The 24,366-nt window shown below is 41.4% G+C and overlaps 1 protein-coding gene across 14 annotated transcripts in view; it reads left to right on the forward strand.

Moving 5' to 3' along the window:
* The window catches only part of TENM3 (teneurin transmembrane protein 3), a 1,294,211-nt gene that overhangs the window by 568,101 nt on the left and 701,744 nt on the right, over positions 1–24,366 (forward strand). For all 14 annotated transcript variants that reach the window (XM_086703136.1, XM_086703140.1, XM_086703142.1 and 11 more), the window contains exon 4: positions 1,153–1,235. The gene's annotated coding sequence lies outside the window, so the exon portion shown is untranslated. The remainder of the gene's footprint in view (positions 1–1,152; positions 1,236–24,366) is intronic.

A 24,366-nucleotide genomic window follows, 5' to 3' on the forward strand; every position in this document is an offset into this window, starting at 1 on the left:
TGTCTCAGAACATTCTCTCCATGGCCTCTACTGTGACTCCTGGCCTCTGATCCCCTTCCTTCTTTCCCAGTACTCCTGGCTCCTTTATGGCCTATTCTTCATCCCCCCCACCCCCAACACTCTGTTAGTAGGTATTTCCCCAAGTGTAGACCAGTTTCTCCCTACCACTTGGAGAGGTACATACACCTATCCACGACCTTCCACCTCTAAAACTCAGCTCTTCAGCCAATACATTAACCAGATACTCATTGGCTCCTTAATATGTTTACAAACAAAACAAAACAAAACAAAACAAAACAAATTTCTGAAAAACTAGTTCTTTCTCTCCACTTCTCTTTTTCCCATGATAATTATATCAGTTACCTCTTAGTCAACAATGTTCGAATCCTAAAAGTAATCTCTTATCTTTGCCTATCTTAAATCCTCCCTGGGTTTTTTGGTTTGTTTAGTTGATTTTGTTTTTAGTTTCTGTTTAGGGTGAGAAAAAGGGAAAGAAAGGGAAAGAGAGAATCTACCTCATTCTTTGACATTTGGAAACGACTCCAAAGGACTGTAATGCTAAATGAGAAACTCAAAAAGTGGATTCATTTTCACTGTGATTGCTCTCTAAAATGACTAAATAACATACAAAAACAAGAAACTCATGCATTTGTGTTTTCCTTCAACGGAACCAGAAACAAGGGTTTGTAGATTCACACCGTAGTAAACCTAATCCCAGGCTCTGGGAATATGATGTGACTAAAAATATCTCCTACTTCATAATCAGAGCTACCAGCAGAGACAGTGACGGGAGGGGCTTTAAAGAAGACAGAAAGGTGGCAGGTCTCAGATAAATTCCTCAACATTTCACTCTTAGTCAAGATAAATATGCCATACATTTCTTACTTTCACTTCCAAAAAAGAAAAAAAAAAAAAAAAGGGAAAGGACCATATGGATACATGACATAAACTTTAGCTTCACATACTACTAGGGCAGGCACGAACTCTCTTTATGTTGTTAATATTGTTGATGTTTCATTGTTATAAATCAGCAGTACCTCTTTGTTATAACGCATGTCTTAATATTGAAAGAACTGCAGACCTGAAATAATTCATATAAAACAGCAGATCAAGTTTTCTTCCAGTTTATGTGTTGTATTTATTTTGTTCTAGAGACCCTGCTCTTCTAAGACAAACTGATTTAGAAGTTCGGTGCAATCAAGACAACTAAACGCCGCTTTAAAGAAGAAGAGAAGGTAAGTCCCAGTCACTAAAATGCCTCCAGACCTACTGAATGAGACGCAAAAGCTTCTTGAAATATACAACTTGTTTGTCGTGACAAAACACACTCTCGCTAGGTTACAGTGGGCTTTCTAGCCCATTACGTAAGCTTTTAACTTCCATGAGTTAAGCTCTAGGAAGATGTTTCCAAAAAGTGTAATCAATCTGATTTTCATATTCTTTTGGATACTGTGGAAACAATGGCATTTCTACAGCCCCCCCCTTTTTTTTCTCTTTTTCCTGGACATTTAAAGGAATGAGGACTTTCTAAAATATAGAATCTATGCGTTGTCCCCAGAGGGAATTTGCTACCAAGATGGAGGGGACCACACACAATGGAGACTAGAGCCTGTGTGTTACCCCCACTTTGTAAGTGATGTGTTTCGGAGCTCTCATTCTCAGGAAGTCTTGCGCCTTTCTCAGCAGCACTTACGTGGCAACCTTAGAGAATTAAACTTGTACCTGTTTTCTCTCTCCCTCTCATTCTCACCGTCCTTGATAGAGCTCAGTGCGTTTTCTCAATGGTAACCATGGTCTAGTAATTTAAAGCTTTTGAACCTTGTGAATGGATTGATTTAAAGCCATATTCTGAGGGGCTTCCACCAGGAAGCTATAAAAGAATTTACAATAGCAAATCGGATAAGTGTGCAGAAATATACCTACCCAGAGTAAATCATTCACAAAGTGCTTCTTTTGGCTAAGTGGGTGGAGTTCTTGGAGTTTCTTTGCCTTCTTCTGATTGAAGTGGGGTTTTTTCTTCTTTTAATATAAAATTTAGCCATGGAGAAAAGAACTTTCTAAGTTGTGAAATAATTAGGAAATACAAGTATGTACAAACGATAACGTCTTTTACGTCAGGAAAATTGAGTTACTTGAGCATGTACCTTTTTGATGTTCTTCATTCAAAGACAGTATTTTGTTCCAAGGTGAAAAACCATCAGTGCAGAAGTTTAGAGGTCAAGTGCCTCATTCTTAAGAGTCTATGACAACAGATGTGGTGTGTCCCTGATACAATTTTATCTTCAGGTTACTAGATTTGAATTAACTTTATATGTAAAACAAAGAATTTCTTATTCTTCGTTTTGTTTTGTTTCCACATTAAAGTTGACACAAGTTCAGTACTTGCAGAAGACGATTTTGTGTTTCAGCTTACGGAAGGGCAAAGAGAAGGTAGAAGGCTGTATTTTTAAGAATAAAATTGTGGTTGGGGCGCCTGGGTGGCGCAGTCGGTTAAGCGTCCGACTTCAGCCAGGTCACGATCTCGCGGTCCGTGAGTTCGAGCCCCGTGTCGGGCTCTGGGCTGATGGCTCAGAGCCTGGAGCCTGTTTCCGATTCTGTGTCTCCCTCTCTCTCTGCCCCTCCCCCGTTCATGCTCTGTCTCTCTCTGTCCCAAAAAAATAAATAAACGTTGAAAAAAAAAATTTAAAAAAAAAAAAAAAGAATAAAATTGTGGTTTAATTGTTAATGTAGCATAGCAACAACTACTTTTGTTCTCCTTTGGCAGCCCTCCCAGGCACTGATTTTTCTTTTCACTTTTCCCCTAAGGGAATCTCAGAGAAAAGTGAGACAAGAGCGCTCCGAAAAAGTTCTTGAATTTTTTTCGATTATATTTATTTAATCCTGAGAACACAGATATCCTAAAGGAGAGACAGACAATAAGAAAGTTTTTTCCTAAACAGGATTTTGATAAGAACTGGTGTTCAAATCTCTAAAGCAGAAGAGGCACCCAAACCTAGAAAAGCAGAAAACCTCTTTTATCTCTTACCCGAATTAACCCGAGAACCCCTACGACCTCTCTTTAAGAGGGAACAGTATTAAAGTCGTGCAAAGAAACTGTACCCGTAGTGTTACAACGGTCAAACCAACACCTGTTTACGCGTGGCAAAAATAAGATAAAAGCATGTAAAATACCGTGCAGTGTACAGAATTCAGAGAAGAATGGGGTGACCAATGGTCGGGCAAGCAAGCTGTAAAGCAGGGTGCTTAGTGGACGGGCGCTGTGTGCCTCATGGAACCGGGAGGCACTGAACGCCGAGCAGTCACTGGTAGGAGAGGTCCAGCGCGGTATCTCTCACGGCTAGTAGTACATACCTCCTTACAGACTTAGTGAGTAATTAGTAGAAACAAAAATAAAGCTCTGCGCTATGTACCGTCTCCGGAACGCCGGATACCTCTCTTCCCTTGATCTCAATTCAGGTAACGGCGAGATTTCCCTGTGAAGATAAAACGAACAATCCAGACAAAATAGACTTATAATTTACCCTCTTAGATTTCCGTTACTGTTCTTTAACGAGCCTCTGTAAGAATTTTAGCGTTAGATTTTGCACGCAGTCTATGGAAACAAAGACCCTAGAAGTGCCTGTGCATTATATATAGCCTGGTTAAGACGTGATTTCACTAAGTTGCTTTGCCGATGTTTCCCTCAAATCCTCCCCCTGAATTTTCTTTTCATCCAAACGTGAATCACACGCCGAAGGCGCACAGTGTGAAAAACCTATCCATATAGTTTTATAATACACTTCAAATAAATTAAATTTTTAGGGTAAATTATCATTGAAGCATCCTGGGAATGAGGTTCACAGCTCCTCTTACTAATGGGAGCCATGCACCTAATTTCAATCACTCGAAGCTGAAACGTAGTCACCTGTGTGTTTTCTCCTATTAAAAAACAGAACTCGATATTCAGTGCAAAAGCAGTACCTGGTTCTCTGAAACCCATTGTTGATGAAATTCCTTCGGATCTCCCGCATTTCACCTTAGAAAAAGCTCCCGCTATGAAGGCCACTGTAATAAAACATGTCAACCTCCTCTTGTGTTTTAAGTACCCTCTCTTCAAACCCTTCTCTTGTCAATTCATGGAAAGCACTCTACCCATACTGGGAGGTTCTCTAGGACAAGCATTTAGTCTTTAATAGCTAATACATAAACTTGAATGTTTTAGTGCTCCTTTGGGATACCCAGTGAGTGATAACTTTTTATAGGAGACAGTTGCTGTTGTGGAGGAAGGCAGCTGCCTTCAAGACACATATATAGGCATACATCTTGATGAAGAAGCAAATGTTAGCATTCACATAACACCCCCCGCCACACACACACACACACACACACACACACACACACACTCACTCACTCACTCTTTCCAAATCAGGCAAAACAACTACACATTTTCTAATGTAGGAAACACATCCATGCAAAAATAAACACAACAAAACAACTCTAAAAGAGTTCTCTCCAAACTCTCTTATCTAGGATGACTTCTCGAGTTCTCCTGGTCCGATTTAGACTAGATACAGTGAGTATGCTTTTAGGGCATACTAGTATTTTTTCAGTGTGACTATAAATACACTTTCAATTTCCTAAGGTTATCCAGATATTTTAACCCAGCGTAACAAATACCCAGACATGTTTCCTAAATTCAGAAAATTACAAAATAATGTTTTGCAAAAAAATGACACCTAGAACTGGGTATCACAACTGACGGCACAGAATCGTGCTGTTGTTTAGAAGAGTCGGGAGGAAGAATGGAAAACATGTAAAACGTTGTGTGGTCTGTTTTGGAAGTGGAAAAAAGGAGTATTGTAAATAACTGAAATCCACAGATAAGCCAAGGCTGTCATTTTTAGTCAGTAAACTCCACCCTTTTCCAGGCCTTCATAAAATTAAACCCCAAACTGCAAATCCTTTGACTTGTATAAAATTGCCATCGCTTGTTTTTCCTGCTGCGTCAACATTGGCCGAAAGAGAAAGGAAAAAGCAAAAACCCACAAAATCCCCAGAGCAAATTGTCCCTCTCTGCCTCCTCTTGGACTGGGAGCTAATTGTATTACTAGCTGGCATATAATCAAAGCATTGGAAGAGATGAAAGAAAAGGTATAAATTAGCAGCATTGAACAACATCGTAAGCATCTCTGATGATTCCAAGTGGCTCCGTGTGTGTTGTCTCGTGAAACAAAAATCAGAATGGCTGACTACAGATTTTACTCTTCCTCTAGATACTTTGGTATTTTGCAGACACAGCATTTGGTGCAAGGGGAAAGTTAGGGTTTTCAGTTTGAGATACTGTGGTATTTTTCCACTGTGCTTCCTAGTCCCTTCCTCCTGAATAAGCAAGGTTCTCTCTGAGCCTGGACGTAAGCCGTGTGGTTCAAGGCCACCTCTTTGGCCTGAGTGAGACATAGAGAAGAATGATTTAGCTTTCTGAAGCTGCCAGTCTGATTGCAGAGTTTTAGGAAGCCTGTACCCAAAGGGATGTTTACACTGATTGGGTGCTTGGACCATTCATGTTTGCGTCTGATTTATAGGAGGGGGCCTCTAAATATGATGTCCATGTCTGTCTTCTGTCACAGAGCCAACGTGACCCTTTGCCTCGATTAAAAACTAAAATTCTAAGTGGCATAAACAGATGCTCTTGCTAAACTATATAGCCTATGGGGGAATGGGAACAAAAGACAAGAAGTTTAGAAAAAAAAGTTCTTTTTAGGTCACTGCTTTTTTTAAATCATGAATTCAAATTGAATAGCAATTCACTCTGTATTAAGAAGGTAGTGAGCAAAATGGATCTGTTAGGGCTGTCCCAGGGACAGTGAAGAAATGGCAGAACCAGCTATTTAATGCAGAGAGGTCATTGTCAAACTGACTTTGAAATATGTGAAAAGGTACCATGCTGAAATTTATTATTTCAGTTGAATCTTAGATGTAAAGCATTGCCCTCATAGAGTTAAAATCAGTAGATATTTCAAGTCCCTTTAAAAACTGCATTGTGGGGCGCCTGGGTGGCGCAGTCGGTTGAGCGTCCGACTTCAGCCAGGTCACGATCTCGCGGTCCGGGAGTTCGAGCCCCGCGTCGGGCTCTGGGCTGATGGCTCAGAGCCTGGAGCCTGTTTCCGATTCTGTGTCTCCCTCTCTCTCTGCCCCTCCCCCGTTCATGCTCTGTCTCTCTCTGTCCCAAAAATAAATAAACGTTGAAAAAAAAAATTTAATAAAAACTGCATTGTGATTCTTCTTGGACATTGATAAGGACCATACTATAAAAGGATATGACAAGTAGACAAATTTAAAATGCCATCAGCAGAGAACAGTTAAGGGAGGAGCAAAGCATAAGAGAAACAAGTCTTCTGTTTATTAACTCAAGAATCAGAGAAAATATTTCCTCAGGGATTATATGGATGATTGTGTGTGTGTGTGTGTGTGTGTGTGTGTGTGTGTGTGTGTGTGTGTTTCCCTAATAGGAGGTACTTTTTTGCCTTCAGTTTTCCAATCAGTAAAAACAAATAAATCCAATACTGCATGGGTGGCGGGGGAGGGGGGGGAGGAGCTGGATATAATGAAGATAGCATGGGCCTTGAAACTGAATAACCTACATTTAAATTCTTGTCCTATCACTTTCTAACTTTGAAAACTTGGCAATATTAATTCGCTTCTCACTTGCTCAGTTTCTTAGTCAGTAAAATGGGAATAATAAAACTCTCCACCATTATCTCATGAGAACAAAATTAGATTACTATACTAATGTGTATACCGTGCTCAGTTATTATTTGGGGTAATTATTTCACAAGAGCACCATGTTCTACAACAAACAGGTTTCTATTTTGAGCTTCCTTTTCCCAAGACCCATTCGTCAATGGATAGGGTGCAGATAATTGCAGTGTTCTTATATTTTATCATAGTTTATTGACAGAGAAAGAGTGAAATTCTAAACTTGATGAGTGGAAGAAAACCATGGAAATGGGTGATACAAGAATATTTTATTTTATTGTACTTTAGTATTTTATTTTATTTTATTGTAATTTTCATAATTTTGCTAGAGCAGCCACAATTCAAGCAAGCCACATTCTACCTCTCAGATTACACTGGAATGAGAAGATTTAGGGAGGTGCAATGAATATCGAAAATTTTACCTCCAGGAAATGTAGCCAATTGCCAGTGTTCTCTCAAAGTCATCTGTCTTGTTAGTGTTCGAATAGAAAGCTCTGCTTTATGGAAGATTACCGGAAGTAAATAAGCCTGATAAATAGAAGGGTGAGAAAGGACAGCAGCAAAGCTGAGGTTCCATGTCTAGCTCTGGAGAACTCCACTACAAACGATGTTTCTGTTTGTGGCTCCATCCACAGCTCTGGAAGAGTACAATGTCAAGTGCGTAGTAAAAGTTCCCTAAGTGTTCAACGGGTGCATAAGTGAACCATTCTCCTGGGAAAAAAGATACTAGATGGTCTCTATTCCAAGAGCTTAGAGGCAGATTCTAATAACAAAGACTAATATTCTTAACCTTGTGTGGAGGCAACCACTCAGAATTATTTGACCTTGACTATTTTGGACTTCAACATTGCATTTGTGCATCATGGCCCCATCCTTCTGCCCTCTATATCACCAGACTGAGCCTGATTGGAAAGGACATCCTTTTTCCTTTGTCTTAGGTACATCCTTTACCCTTATGGAGTTATTTAGAAGTGTAACTAATGTGTTCCTTGCCCTGTGAGCCTGACCACATAAAAACTGTCATTCCAAAGGAGCCCAGGGATCCACGCGGCCAGCAGTGGCCCCAAGGAATATTCTACATGAGACTGGTTGCCTCCCAGTCATTACCTAAATAAACTTCTTCAATAACTCTTGATAATTCACCAATAGTTGATCATATGAGAATTCATTTAATCATTTTGAATGTTATATGCCAATAAATCATTAGGAATGTTATAAGTTTTATACTTTATAAAAATAAATCTTTCATATATTCTCACATCCGATTTTAGTAAAGTTTGTTATTGTATAAATTTAGATATTCCAGAGTTTAAATGATGATGAATAGTAAATCATGATAAAAGCGTGATGGTCCAGAAAGGGATTATTACACAATAACGAAGTCATTTTAAATAGTAAGTATTACAAGTATAGGTGAGTATCTAAGTAAAATCTTGATGTCATGGATTCCTACCTACTTCCGTTCCTTTTTTTCTCCTTACTCATTCCACTGAGGATAAATAGTATTTGTTTAGTTCACAGATTTTTGTGATCTTTGCTTTATCCAAACACATAGATATCACCCTCCTTGTTGATTTGTGACATCCAGATGAGACTAATAGTGATAAATCGTATCACTATAGCAAATTCTTGGAAGAGTCGGATGTCAAAAAAAAAAATCAACTTTGTGAACATAATAAAACTCAGTTGAATTAACAAAGGTGACTCCAATTGAATAGCGTGTTCAGGGTAAGAGATATTTTTTGTACCTCCATAAAGGAAACGTTTTTCTTTTTACACCTATATCATTCAAGAGGCAAAAAAAATCTCTCTCAGACACTATTTATTGAACAAATTTCATAAGAGCCATCTCACTTCTCCAGCAGAGCAGCAACTGATCTTTCTAAAAGGGGAGCAGGTGATACTTTTGAAAACACTGCCTGCATGTTGCAACACATTTATTTAAAAATACCGTTTCTATTATTCTCGAACACTTAGAGTAAAATCTCGTTGAAAATGGTGTTATCACCAGGAATGGTAAGTTGTTTTCATGCAAGAAGTTCAAACTCTCCTCTGATGTGGTCAATTAGGGGAGCTTTATGTAACTCCTTAGGACCAACTTAACACATTGTGCTGTGATTTTTTTTTTTTCTTTTTTAATTTGGGTTCTCATAAGCTTCTGACCTACATAGCATGGGGGGGTCAGCCATCAGATGGTATTTCTCAGAGTTGCTCAAGGAGAGTTTCTACAGTGGCGACTGGCAATTTGTGTGCTGACTTCTATGTGCGTCTATTTATATGTCCAGCCTATAGGTCTGCCTCTCATCCCTTCTCTCTGTTCAATAACTTTCCATTGACACACTTCATGAAAAAGTTCTTTGGTGTGAGCATGTTCTTAGGGTAGATTCATACAAAGTGGAATAGCCCTTTATCCGAAGAATGAGATGTGCAAAGAAAACCCTGGATCAGTACTCCCTCTTCTGTCTCAGATTTTGACCTTGAGACCTACCTTAGTATGGTTTGCAGCCGATTTGAACGGTTCCTTTCCTCTATCCTGGAAAGGGACAGTGGGAGGTGGGCGGAGAAGGCACTTTGGCTATTTTTCTCCTCAGAGTGGTCAAGCAGACTGGTGTCTCTTGGAATCGCCTCCTAGGGCCTCCACTCCCATTCAGGCACCACCCATTAGATTCAGCCAGGAAGTTCAGTCTGCAAAGCGTTAGCATACAATGCACTTGTCTTAGCCATATTCCTGTTCCTGATGGACTTTTTAAAGATCACAATTGTATTAAATGGTGAGACAGTGATACTCAAAGAGAGATCTGATTGCTATTTAAGAGGAAAAAGGGGGGCATCTGGCTGGCTCAGTTGGTGGAGCATGAGACTCTTGATCTCGGGGTTGTGAGTTCGAGCCCCATGTTGGCCATAGAGATTCCTGTTTAAAAAAGCGGGGAGGTTCCTGGGTGGCTCAGTCCGTGGAGCGTCCAACTTTGGCTCAGGTCATGATCTCGCGGTCCGTGAGTTCGAGCCCCGCGTCGGGCTCTGTGCTGACAGCTCGGAACCTGGAGCCTGTTTCAGATTCTGTGTCTCCTCTCTCTCTGCTCCTCCCTGGCTCATTCTCTCTCTCTCTCTCTCTCTCTCAAAAATAAATAAACATTAAAAAATTTTAATAAAAAATCTTACTTTCTTAAAATAAAAAAGAAGAAAAAGGAAAATCTAAGAAGGATTTGAGTGCAAATAATAGATGGCAGCATCTTGGTTTAAATGGTGTTTATTTATCTTAAAATACGTGTGTGAGACCTATGGTTATACATGAACATCTTTTGGGGAGAATCATATATAAATCAAGGAACAATGAAGAACTTGGTCCTTTCACACTGAAAGTGTTCAAACTCCAACACTGATAAATGTAGGTTTTGTCTGGCCTGCATTTGAAAAAAAAAATGGCTTAGAAGAGAAACTGAGTCCTTAAAGACAAGAGCACACCCTTAAATATGTATCTATTATTTTTGTGTGGCATTGTGCTAGGGCCTTGGAGAGACATACACACACAAGAAAATGAATCGACATATTTCTGACCTACAAAGAGCTCTCAGTCTCTTAAAGGAGATAAACCGTAAGCAAAATACATCAAACAAAGTGATTGGTGAACCAGGAGTCCCCATGACATGCCGCGGGAATTAAGAGGAAGAAGATTAGTGCAGAATTTCTTAAAGGAAGTTCTGTCGTTCAAGCCATTTGTCACAGGGATGTTCATCTGTCTCCAGAGATCAGCTTCGGCCACTGAGGTTTGCAGCGGCGGGTAGGGGAACATGGAACGTCCACATTCTGTTGTGTCTTTAGTTCATGTCTGCTGTTTTACGCCCTTCGGTACAGTACTTTTAAAGGCGCATTGGACCAGAGTTAAAATCAAATGAGGCAATTTCCTGTTCTTCAATAGCATGCTCTATTCACTTGACAAACATAGGAATGAATGTGGTATCGTCTGCACAAATGATTTAGAGTTAAAGTCGCCCTGTGTAATGCAATTAACTAGTTCAAAATTTTAAAGTTCAAATACTTCATGTACTGGAATAATTTACTTACCTCTTCAGAATGCCATGTCTCAGATCAAGCACTAAGGGTTACTGTAAAGGGTTGTTTCCATTTGTTTGCTTAGGTGAGTGCGCTCACCTGGGGACTGTTTTGCCCCTCACGGGGCATTTGGCTGTATCGGGAGGTATTTTCTGCTTGTCACACTTGGGAAGTGGGTGTTACTGGCCTCTAGTGAGTAGAGGCAGGGATGTTGCTAAACATTCGACAGTGTGCAGGACAACCTCCCACCCCACCAAAAAAAAAAAAAAGTCAGTATTACTGTGGTTGAGAAACCCTGGCTCAAGTTCATATCCCTTAAGCCCCTGGTTGCAAACAACGAGGGCTCTTCACAGAGAGGCCTGACGCCCCGGTGAAAAGAGAACCCAGCTCGATTCGGACTGTGTCATCAGAAGGAAGAGCACATTGTCAACGAGATGGAGAAGAGAGAGAGGAAATAAACACAGAATGCAGACTCTGCTGGGCTGGAGACGTGGGCAGGCTGAAGTCCCAGGCAACAGGCTGAAAATGGACTTCCAGACAATAGTGGCCAGCATTAGAGCTAAATTAAGAGGCATCATTTCTCAAGGCCCAGCTGGGCTGTTGAAGGCTCACCAGCCATTGCTCCTGTTTATTGGCAGCGAAGATTCACCTTTCCTTCTTATTTTCATAGCTGCCAACCATGCTTCTTTGCCCTTCAGTGCTTTCATTCAGACCTTCACCCCAGAGCCCCTGCTCTGAGAATCTCCCCATTCACCCTCACCATAAAACCCCAAGCACCATACTTCCCCACCAGGCTCAACCTTCCCCTGCTGGGTTCTGTACTGTGGCCTACTGAGTCACCACATGGTCACGGCAGATGGGAAATGAGGACAGAAGGGCCTGCTTTTATGGCCAGGGGTGCACTAGGGACAGTGTGCTTCTGTAAACCAAAAACGGGAATATGGCCTCGTTTCCCCAAATAAAGATTTGTATGCATGGTGATCAGACTCTGGTTCCGTTAGGATATTATAATACAAATAGATTTTCATCAGGTGTCCAGGAATCTGTTCAGTTTCTGCATTTGTAGATTTCATTATATTTTAGGACTCAAAGACCCGACTTAAAGCTGGCATCTCGGCGCTGTCTTCTGTGACCAAACGATACATAACACTCTCAGGCTACTCTGGGCAGCTTTGCAGACTCTCCTACCAACTGAAAATAATTCACACTGTACGGGGACTTATGGTTGGAGAACACATTTCCTATCCGTCGTGCCATTTATTTCCCATACGAGCCCAGGAGTTGGGCCTCCTTCGGCACTGTGCTTGGCATTTAGTGGGTACAGAACAAATAGTTGATAAACTCACAAATGCCCAAGTTTTGAAACGGCAAAGCATCCTGATCATTAAAACGACTTGCCCAATGAAATACGGTTTCTTAGTGACACATCTAGAGCCCTGGGCAGCTGACTCATCACCCAGGGCTCTTTCATGCTGCCTCTGTGACAGATCTACAGGGGGAACAAAGTAGTTCCTGGATCCTTGAGTAACCAGGCCACTTCACAGAGAGTGCTCTTTAAGCAGAGGTCCGTGTACCTGAGCCTTGCCTGGTCCCCTTGCGCACCTGTAAGCGGGGAGGTCGCTTAGAGCAATTCCATCAGAGACAGCTCTCTCCTGCTCTTTAAGGCAGGGGAACCCTGCTTTTGATTTATTTTATATTTCACCACGGGGCTGAGCACACCCTAGAGGCATTTAATCTGTTGACGTGAACTGATCTCAGATGCTGGGCTTGGCCCGAGGGGAGCCTTCACACTACAGGACTCAGCAGGTCACTGGAACTCATTTCAGTTTAAATCCAAGACCCCCGACAGCTCCAGCTGACTCTCTCTGAGGTCCATGGGTCTGGCCAAAAGCTCAGAGCTTTGACACCATCTCTAGTTAAAGCCAAGAAATGCTCTTCCTTCAAGGTCTGTAGGTTGAAGACCTAAGATGATCTAGGGGCAATAATACCAGGCTTCCGCTCAAAAGCTATCAGTTTCCTAAAGCGTAAAGTGCAAAATCTTCATCCCAGTGTTCTCAGCCCAATTAAACCTTTTCAAATTCTTTTCTCATTATTCATCTTCATCTTCCATGTGTTTCAGCCAAGCCGAACCATTTTGTTGACTCGGTATAAGAAACTCTTACCATTTGCTCTGCCAGAAATGGCGTCTCCTGTCTCCCGACCCTCACCTCCACCCACTTCTATATAACCCAGTCCATCTGATTCGTTCACGCTCTTGGTCAACAAATATTATGTGTCCGCTAAGTGTCAGGCAATATGCTCAGTGCCAGAAATACAGAGCTGACCGAGAGAGCCAAGGTCACCTGTGGAATGTAAGTTCCTCAGCAATGATTTTATCTAACACAAATACTGTTAAGTATTTATTGACATTGTTTTTATTGACATTGTTTAATGTATTGGGGGAGGGACATTAATAGGAGCCTATGACGAGAATAACAGGAGAATCTTATGTAGAAGAAGAAGTCATGGGTAACTCTTTAGAGAGGCATCATCCAAGTGGAGAACGGAAGCCATGAAAGACTTGTAGGTAGGACACTTCCAGGGCAAAGGGCAGCAAGCCTTCAAGTCTCTTTCCATGACGTTTTTACTCACCATCAACCTACCCACGCTGGCGCCCAGAGGTGGAAGGAGAACTTCCTTCCTGGAATCCCTTTACACCTTCTCTGTTCCTCTCTTGGAACGTGTCTCATTTTCTGCCTCACACTAAGGTCGTTTATCTTACCTCCCTTGAGGGCAGCATGCATATCAAATTCACTTTTGAAGTCCTCCTCAGCAGAGTAATGATGACCCTTGCCTCTTTCTGTCCACTCTTCCACACTCACCAACATTCTGATTGGTGGTCCAGCAGAGTGGATTCTCAACACCCAGTGGACGCTGGGGGAGCGTTCCACATGGGGCTGGCAGGCAATGTGCTTCTTCTTCCATTCTTGTGGTCATCGGTGCTAACCGCCTGACTGTTTATTCAACTGTCCTTGCCAACTAGAGAAATGGAAGGACACTGGAATGTCTTGTGGAATTGAAAAGTGATGAGCTGTTTCCCACTCTGGAAACCACATAGATATAGAGCTAGGGATGCATGGGCAGGACTTAGGTTGGAATGCTGGATCGGGACACGTGCTACACCTAAAATATAAAATACATTCATTATAAATGCGTTATAAAGTATATACGTGCACACACAGTGAGAGCAGACAGTGTTGAAGGAAGGAAAATAGAAGAATTAGATAAGAAAACTCATTCACGAGATAAGAATGCAGCCTTTGGGAGGCAAATCGAAGTCACTGGTAAATAAAAGAGTTAAAAAGCATAGCGCGAAAATTGGTTTCATAAAAGAACAGTATTCTGCAATTGCCTTGTTATGATATTGAATTCTACTTGAGTAAATTAGGAGTGGTGTTCTCTTGTTTAGCTGTCATTAAAGAACTCAGTGGTAAATGTCAGTATCCCCACCAAGATCCCACTGAGTTTTGTGAAATTCTCCAAAAACCTCTCCACCAGGAGAATTTATAAGCTCTGCATGTTCGACCGTCTTAATGTGTGAAACTGACTGAGAGATCTAAGACTAACAGTACGCAGCTCAATTCCAATTTGTTTGTTTTTTAACAATGTCTTTGACACGTTACATTATGGCACGTTCCAATTTGATGGAAAATGACTTCCTGTGTCCAACAAGAAATACATTTTAAGAATCATGCCAGCTACACTGTTATTTTCCTTGCTGTTTTCAATGGCAGGCACTTTGCCACATCTGTCTTCAGAAGATCATTTATCAGCGACAGAGTTAGCTCCTGATAAAACCGGCTGGCTTAGGCTGGTGTCCTTCTCATCTGCCCACCTCTGCGAGCAAATGAAAGTACTTTGCATTTCACACATTATAAGCAACCTTTATAAAGACTCCATGACGCGAGCTCCAAGAAGGGTAGGAGAAAGTTTGCTAGTGTTCTTTTTAAGAAAGGGAAATTATCCTCTTCTGAGCTAAATGCGGGTAGCTGCGTGCCACAGCCTCTCAAAACAGCAAATGCCCTTTACTTCCTTTTATCTGTGGCCTGCCTTTGGTGTTATCCACTGTTAATTCTTAGCAGCATAGAAGGAACCTTAGAGGAGCAAAGACATTTCATTCAACCCAATCAGTGAACTGACAGTGAGGGAGAGGTGGCGTGGGGGAGGGGCAGGGGGAGAGGGAGGGCCGGGAGGAAGAATAGGAATTCTCACAAAAGTTTGGTAATATCTAAAACTGAGTTAGGGGTCCTAGTGGGATTCCTCCCCTTTCAACAACAAAGTGCAGAGTGAAAGAATATGCTCAGCTTACTTTTTCTTCCTGCTACATTTGATCTAAAAGAACAATCAGATATGGCTGATTTCTGAAGACTGTTCAGAATAGAGAGATTTCGGATGCCCCCAGCGATAGCCATCATTGTCAACAGGAGGCACTGCACTCACTGACACCAGCACCTGAAAACACTCAGATGCTCAACACTTTATCTTTCATTGTAAAATCTACTGCTGGGAATTCTCTTTACACAGCGCGTCGGATGATACGTGTTTAGAGGAGAAATGATCCTGAAGGAGAATAAAGCCTGAACCTCAGAGGCTGTGAATGGACACTAGAGGAATCAAGTATTTGAAGGTTAAAGTAGAGAAATTTCTTAAGAGGGTGGGGGTGGGGGTGGGGGTGGGGGTGGAGATTGAAAGGAGCTGCAGGAAGGAAAAAAAAACGAAGAGGTTCCATCCACCCTCCACCCGGCACCACCGAATCTCTCATCCGACCTCTGCTTGTTGGTGTGGTTCCCTCCCTTCCTGCACACAGACGAGCTTCCTTAGGTGATCCAATGGTGTGGAATACATTTCGCCACCATGAGAAGGAGGCCACCTTACAGGAGTCCAGAACAAGCTGGAAATCTGGTTGCAGGATTCCTGCCAAGAAATTTAGCACCGTTGTATCCCAGATAAAGCCCTCTAGTTTTAAGGGAGAGTGCAGACTAATCGTGTTTTGAAAACCCGTTTTTAAAGGTACGTATGTCGCTGACTGTGTTAAATATTGAAAAGAGCCATCTTATTAACAAAGCGCAGGATTGGACTGCATGAATAGTAAAGTCGTAGAACAGGTTGAAGGCCTTCCCGCTTCTCGAATTCTCAATTTAGTGACAAAGTAACGTCTCTCAAAAGCAACTTCCGGGGCGCCTGGGTGGCTCAGTCGGTTAAGTGGCCAACTTCGGCTCAGGTGATGATCTCGCGGTCCGTGAGTTCGAGCCCCGCGTCGGGCTCTGTGCTGACAGCTCAGAGCCTGGATCCTGTTTCGGATTCTGTGTCTCCCTCTCTCTCTGACCCTCCCCTGTTCATGCTCTGTCTCTCTCTGTCTCAAAAGTAAATAAACGTTAAAAAAAAAAAAAAAAAAAAGCAACTTCCATGGGTCTTGGTAATGATATGATAGGGTGGGTATTTCTTGTTTACTTTTTAGCAAGAAAGAACACAATTCGACTGGGATGCATTTGATTTTTATCTCCAAATAGAACTAGTTCTAGGGTTATAGGTAGTTGTATGGCCACCAATTAATTTCATGCAAAAATCAAGACAGAGGGTCTGTTTCCTTCCTTCCACAGTCGCTGGTGGCCTACACACAGCAGTTTTTAAAATCCAAAACTAGGGGCACCTGGGTGGCTCAGTCCATTAGGTGGCCGACTTTGGCTCAGGTCATGATCTTGCGGTCCGTGAGTTCTAGCCCCGCGTCGGGTTCTGTGCTGACAGCTCAGAGCCTGGAGCCTGCTTCATATTCTGTGTCTCCCTCTCTCTGACCCTCCCCTGTTCATGCTGTGTCTCTCCCTGTCTCAAAAATAAATAAACATTAAAAAAAAATTTTTAAATCCAAAACTGAGTGTAAAAAGGGTGAAAAAGCCAATAAGATTTTAGGTCCTATTATCCAATTTAGCTACTTACTAAATATATTTCGTAAATTCAGGTTTGGTTTTTAGATTCTTGCCAGACATAAAACTGGTCCCAGATACAGAAAAAGAATATCACTTTGTCTGCAATAGTCAATGGTCACTAGTCAATGTACGTTCGCACCTTATTTTTAAGTAAAGAAGTAAGAACTATAATAAAAATTATAAATATGTGCTACTTCTCCTATCTTTATATATCTGTGATTCAACTCTTCAGTTATAGCTAAACCTCTAACAAAGACATCATTTTTTTTTTTTCCAAACTGATTTTTAGTGTGTTTTCCATTCCCTAAGAAATGACTTAAGCTCCTAATTTGTGACTAGTAAAGTTTTCCTTTCCATTTATGAAGGACAACATTTTAATCATTGGAGAAGTAAGATGATAAAGATTCCCTGGGGTATAATAAAAGCAGATGACAGAAATTAGAAATAGTTTTTTTTCCCTGTTATTGAAGGAGATAAAACAATAATTTTGAGGAAGAAATTTTAGGTCTTCAGTGCTTTTTTCTGGGCAACGAGCACTGGCCAAGCGAAGAGATCAGAAATAGGATCCAGAATCAGACACTGAGTGTCTGGGGCAGGATTGAGGCAAAAAAAAAAAAAAGTGAAGAGATAGGCCATGCATGCTGGGATGGGTATGTATCACCAGCAACAGTGGCAAAGGATGAAAACTGAAAACTTGGTCCATTTTATAAGCAACTAAATGCAATCTTCATGCTATAGCTATAAATTTAACCCATATGTCTTCAATGCATAAGCCCCTTGATTTTCCAGAACAATAAGCGTTAGTACACTTAGCATATTGATTTCTTTAAGCTTCGCCTTGCCCATATCAGAAAGATTTGAATTGTTACAGTATTTGAAATGAACCCTATCGCCTAAAGGAAATCAATGTCAAAATTCCTAACCAGTTTTACCAAAATGCACAAAGAGAATCGCTCATTATTTCTGCTATGTTGGTTTTTGATTTCAGTAACATTTCTGAAATAAATATTAGGGTGATTTTACATAAAATAGGAACACCTGTCTTGGTACCTGATTGGAAGGGAAGTTCAACTGAGAGTATGAGACATTACATACAAATGCACCCATTCATTTTGAGGAAAATATTTCCAACACACGTACTATGGCATTTTCTTACAGATAGTCTGTGGGTTGTCTAGAACACCTGAACACATTTTCTATAGCAAACTCCAAATTATAAAAGCTCAATGTTGCCTGGATAGGTATATGCATTACTTCAGATATATGGTACCTGCAATATATAACATTGAAATATATTCGTTAGCTCACTACTTGAGGACCCAATAAATGTGTTACATATCTCAGTATGTCACCTGTCTCTGAAATTTCAGGATATAGTTCAAATTTTGTCTATCAGGTGAAACCCACTAAATGAGATTTCACTTGCATGATTCAATAAAATTGTCATTTTGGGGGGCATCTGGGTGGCTCAGTTGCTTATGCGTCCGACTTCAGCTCAGGTCATGATCTCACCATTTGTGAGTTCTGAGCCCCTCATCGGGCTCTATGCTGACAGCTCAGAGCCTGGAGCCCACGCGGATTCTGTGTCTCCTTCTCTCTCTGCTCCTCCCCTGCTCACACTCTGTCTCTCTCTCCTTCAAAAATAAATAAACATTAAAAAAAATTTTTTTTTAATTGGCCTTTTCTGCAAAATGCCTACATTTGGGTTGCACTGAATTGCTGACCAAGATCTCTTCAAGGAAAGAGCAGGGAAGCAATTTGAGATGGTGTTGGAGCTGATTTTTATCTTTTGACTTATGTTGGCCACCTCTAGTTTCTTGTATAGCTTTCCAGTTGCTACTGATGGGGAAGCGGGCTCCTAATAGAAAACAATGATCTAGGGATGGAGAGCAGCTATTTCAGCTGATGGGTGAGACTTCAGCTATAAAGACATTGTCCTGGGTCAGGTGATGATCACTTCACCTAGCCACTCACCTTCCCTCTAGAATGGATTCTGACCTTCAATTGAGTGTTAAAAAAAAAAAAAAACCCTGAAAAGTTATTTAAAAATCTCCTAAATTGTTTCTGTGTTTGTTTGTTTTTTTTCCTTTCTGGGATGTCACTGTTGACCTTGTGTGAATTTCACACATCAGTTGTGATGTGCACAAATGCACAAGTAAGTCCTAGTGCATACAGTACATGATGAGAGTCTAATGTGATTATGTCCTCCTCCAAATATTTCATGAAATATTCCCCAAAGTGTCCACATTTGTATTTATTTAGTAACTGCCACAGTGTCACGCAAAATCAGGGGCAACTAATTTGCTTCTTACTCATATTCATGTGTGCTTTTAAGGTAAAAAAAATGAAAAAGGAAATATCTGATTATACTAAAAGTATAATCACACACTTAAAAATGTGTGAAGGTAGATCTCATGTTAAGTGTTCCTACCACAATAAAATAAAATTTGAAAACGTAAATATCTGTATTGTTGAGCTTTTAATATTTTAGCCAGTATGTAAAACTATACATATTCTAGGTACACATTTCAGGGTTACCTTTTCTAATCTGTTTTTAGTGTTTATTTATTTTTGAGCGAGAAAGACAGAGCATGACCAGGGGAGGGGCAGAGAGAGAAGGACACGCAGAATCTGAAGCAGGCTCCAGGCCCTTAGCTGTCCGCGCAGGGCCCAACACGGGGCTCAAACCCACAAAACACGAGATCATGACCTGAGCTAAAGTCGGACACTCTACTGGCTGAGCCCCCCAGGCGCCCCTCAGGGTTACCTTTTCAATTTACTTTGCTGAGACCATCAACATGCATTCGGCTGCATATCCTAATATATGTCAGCCTTTCGGGCTACCTTACGTTTTGTGAAATACATCTCACATAGTCGGGCACTAACACAAAAATAACTGAAGCACACGTAAAGAGGCTTAGTTTTGTATATGAGACCCCTTCACAGTGTGGTATTAGTGTATACAGGTTACAGATAGAGCCAAAAGCATCCGTGTCAATCTAGAGCAGTCAAATTTACATTTAGTTCCTATTTTAGCTATAAAATCAGTCAATTCATGTCCATACTGATTCCTTGTGAATGACATTGATTTAAAGACTGTCTTGTTTATTTTTCACATGATGACGGCAATATCTATTCATGGTATTACTTTTATATGTAAAGTTATACTGTGTTGATGGATTTTGTAGTCTTTTTATGACAAGGCAGTATAAAAAAACCTCTCTTTCCACGACTACGAAAGAAAGCACTGGGGTTAGATAACAGCACCTCCCTAGCTATTTGTCTGTCACAGAGAACGGTAAATTGCAGCGTGTCTGAAGGCTGGTGTTTAGACACATTCTGAGATTAATGGTTTTGCATAGACACTTTGGACTCCAAGTGATTTTGAGATGAGCTCGATCAAAAATATCCTCTGGTCCAAACTCAGCCAAAGGGCTTTTTGAAGTTTAGTATTATGAGCCATATGTAAATGAAACTTTATTGGTAAATAGGCTGCACTGACATTGAAAATTATATGGCTTCCTTTATATCTTAAAAAATGACGGCGATCTCTTTGGCTAAACCCCTAGTAACGGGCCCCATGCATGTCTTGCTTTACTGTAAATCCAGACCAGAGAGTTATTTTATTTTTCTGCTGAACGTGTTCAGCAAGCTTGTGCTTTTGTACCTAAAGAAGCAGATGTCCAAAGAAACTTTTGATATGATACACGCACAATCACAAGGAAAAAGTTAACTAGTATGAGTCGCATGAGAAAACAATTCAGCTAAGAATGTGCTGACTCGCTTCTTTTCAATAACATCGGTTTATTTTTAGTGCTGCTCTATAATCTGATAAGTATTCTTACAGCTGGTGAATTTGAACCTCTTAAAGGTGATGAACCGAATATTGAAATATGCAGAAGTCACACAAAGGAAAAAGCGCCCAGTAGCCCAGGCTTGCATTTTTTAGCAGTTCTGCTGACTACTTCTGTAGATTAATTTCTCTATATGGACCTATCATAAAACTCATGAGAATTAAGAGGTTTAAAGTAACAGATTTACAAAGAGTAATTTCCCTTCCCTTTAGTCTCAATGTTGGTTCAAGTAAGCACTTAGATAAAAATCAGTTTTAGCACTTAGTATCTTAAGCACTTTAATGATATGTTACAATCAGGAATATTTCACTAACGTTCACCTTATTCATTTCACACTACCCAAGCGTCAAAAGTTACTTTTAGCAAAAAACTGAGGAGACAAAATCCAATGGCATGAAGAACTTTTAACAAACAACTTTATAGCAGAACTTTTATTTCCCCCCCTCGGAAAAAAGTGTATATGAATTTACATGAATATGTGAACAAATAATGACTGAACTGCTATTGTGAACAAGGTATTGTGCTAGACAAGGCCAGGGATACAAGTCTTAGACATGACCCCTGCTGTCCTTAGTACTGCCACGGAATTAGTAGCGTGATACTTAGCACAAAGGAAACGTAAATGCCAGCGAGACAGAAGACAGACGCGTTCCAGTGAAGAGAAGACCCTTCCGGCCGCCACGTCAGGGATATTCATTGGAGAAAAGCATTTGGAATAGGATAGAGGAGCAGAAGTTAGGAAAACAGTAACGGAATAGGCAAAATCAAGACGAATACCCAAAACCATAGGTTCGGACACCACGCGGCCCTGGGTTCGAATCCTGACTCTGACCTTCACCAGTTATATAATTTTTTCCTCTCTCTAGCCTCTGATTCCTCACCCGTGCAATACCTGTCTGGCTCAGCACTGTAAAAGTGAAGTGAGGTGAGGTATGTAAAATGTGTCTCATCGGGCCTGGCATGAAGTAAGCCTTCAACAAATGTTAGCTATTGGCTAACGGTGTTATTAAAAAAAAAAAAAAAAAAAAAAAAAAAAAAAAAAAAAGGTGGAATAGATCCAACTTGGCTTCAGGCTGGGGAAATGAGGCTAAAAAGTAGTAGACAATGCCGGAAGCCAGACAAAGAAATTTGACTTCATTGAGTAACCATCAGGGACCAGCTCAAAATTTTGGGCTGGAGAGGAGATGCCCAGGGAGTAGTGCTCGGGAAGCCTGGTGACCGGGGAGAGACGTTTGTCAGAGCTGATGAGTCAGGAAGCGCCAGAGGGCACAGTGCTGTGGATAGACCTGGAGTGTCTGGGAAAGAATGTATGTAGTGCTTTCTTGATCTAGCTCCCTAGGTAAACTGCCCAGATAAACCTTCTACTCACCTTGTTCACATGGCAGTCATTGCAGAAAAATCAAAACAGAGCCCTGATGCTGTATCTTTTTGGAGGTGCGTGTCCGTAAATGAGGGTAGGTGAGCAAAGCTATGCGTTGCTGAGTTCCTCACACGGTGCAGAAATTTCTCTTCCCCGTCCCTCCTTAGGTTTCTCCCTTCATCGCACGCATCTGACGTCCCTCAGAAACGAAATACTGACAGAAGGTTCTGTCGCTCAGAGGAGGAAAAAGCAGGACATACCCTAGCCTTCTTTCCCACTCTTGTCACCAACCGTTTTTCTTCCTGGTTTATTCACGGCGCACTGGTAGGGAAGACGGTCTCCAGCTCTTGGCTAGGACTACGGTTCCCACGGCCATGCGAATGGCAAACGGGACGTGGTGGCAAACCCCACTCATCTTAGGCCTTCCTCAAAGTTCCTGTGTTTCCCATCATTTATCAAGTCCCATTCTGAATATAATGCCCCGTGTCCTCTGCCTAAAATGATGTGTGGGAAGAATACACGTGAAAAATGGGGGGAATCGTGCCCACATCACAGGTGCATTGTAAGGCTCAAAGATTTCAAACGCTTTTCGACTGAGGGGAAATTCACATCACATAAAAGGAGCCATTGTGAAGTGAATAATTCAGTGGCATGTAGGACATTCACAGTGTCCTACAACCCAGGACAGTAGTTCCAAATGTTGTAGTTCCCAAACATTTTCATCACCCCGGAAGAAACCTCTGTATCCACGATCTAGTCTCTCCCATTGCCCCTTCCCCACCCCCACCCCTGGCACCCACTACTCTGTTTTCTGTCTCTGTGGCTTTAACTCTTCTGAACATCTTATATTAAGGCAGTAACACATTATACGACCCTCATGTATGACTTCTTTTGCTTGGCATAAGATTTCTGAAGTTCAGCCATGTTAGAGCGTGGAGCAGTATTTCATTCTTTTCTATGGCTAAATAATATTCCATTAAAGGTATATACCTCATTTGGTTTGTCCATTCAGCTGTTAATGAACATGCAGGTCGTTTCTACCTTTTCACTGTTGGGAATAACGCTAGTGGGTATACAAGCATTTGTTTCAGAACCTGTTTTCAATTCGGGCTGTATACCCAGGAGTGGAACTGTGGGGCCAATGCGAATTCCATGTTTAACTTCTCGGAGAACAGCCAGGCCGGTTGCCAAGGTGGCTCATACCATCTTATACTTCCCCCAGCAACACGCAGAATTCCACTTTCTCCAAATCCACGCCAACACTTTTTCCCCCTTTGGGGGTATGATGGCTATACAAGTGGGTGTACGGTGATTTCTCATCGTGTTTTTCATTTGCATTTCCCTAATAACTAATGAAGTTGAGCATCGTTTTCACACGCTTGTTATCCATCGGCCTATCTTCGCTGGAAGAGTGACTGTTCAAGTCAATTCAAATGTCAATAGCATGCTGCAAAGAATGAGCAGCCTATAAATAGCATCCAGTAATAACAGGATCAATGCTAGTGGCAACAATAAGAATAAGGAGATTTGGATTCTGATCTGGGTTCCGCGCAGCCAAGATCTGTGACATTAGCCAAGTCCCTCAGGGAATAAATTTAAGAATCGGAACTGGACAAATCTGGACTCTCTATCTAGGACTCTTTTAATGCTTATTTGTTTATTTTCTGCACATGTTAAAATAAGGATTATAGTAAAAATGTACGCTTGAATACAGGGGACACATTGACAGAGACAGCCACATTTTTCAGTGGCACTTCGACATCTTCCTTCAATGACCCAGGCTCTTCTGGGACCAAGTGTGGGTATCTCTGCTCTGGGAGCCCTCTTATCTCCAATCTGCCCTTTCTGTCTTTCTTCTCTGTCCCTCCATCTTCTCTTCACATCGGCGACTCTTCAGACCAAAAAGAAGACAGTAAGATCTCAGTGATGACAGTCTAACAGCATTCCGTCTGGGAACTTTCAGAGACATTACCTTATCTGATTTTTACTGAGTGATGCCGAGTTACAACTGCAGAAGCGAGCTATGACATCTAGTGCAGGGACCCACCTCACATGCACGGAGTATTCGAGAAGGGACCTGATGATGGCTACATCAGCCTCCAGCAGCTTATTTGTGGCTAGAAATGAGTTCGCCCCCAACCCCCACCCAGGGCTTAGTGTATCTCCATGAAGGTTACTCGTATTTACTGTAAGCTTGGTGATAAGGCCGTTATGGCATTATCATCAACGTATAATGTGCGTGGCCAAAGCTTTGAAGATACGACCCACAGCAATAATGAAAAAAGAATGTTCCTATTCTATATTGAATCCCAGGAGTTGTACAGGATAGAGGAAAACCCCAGTGGGCTTTTAAGAGCTCTATGTAAGTTACCTGGAGAAACCTAGCTCTGTCTCCTGAGATGCA

Source organism: Puma concolor, chromosome B1, assembly GCF_028749965.1.
Source record: "Puma concolor isolate L17-30 chromosome B1, mPumCon1.1.hap2, whole genome shotgun sequence".
Taxonomy (NCBI): domain Eukaryota; kingdom Metazoa; phylum Chordata; class Mammalia; order Carnivora; family Felidae; genus Puma; species Puma concolor.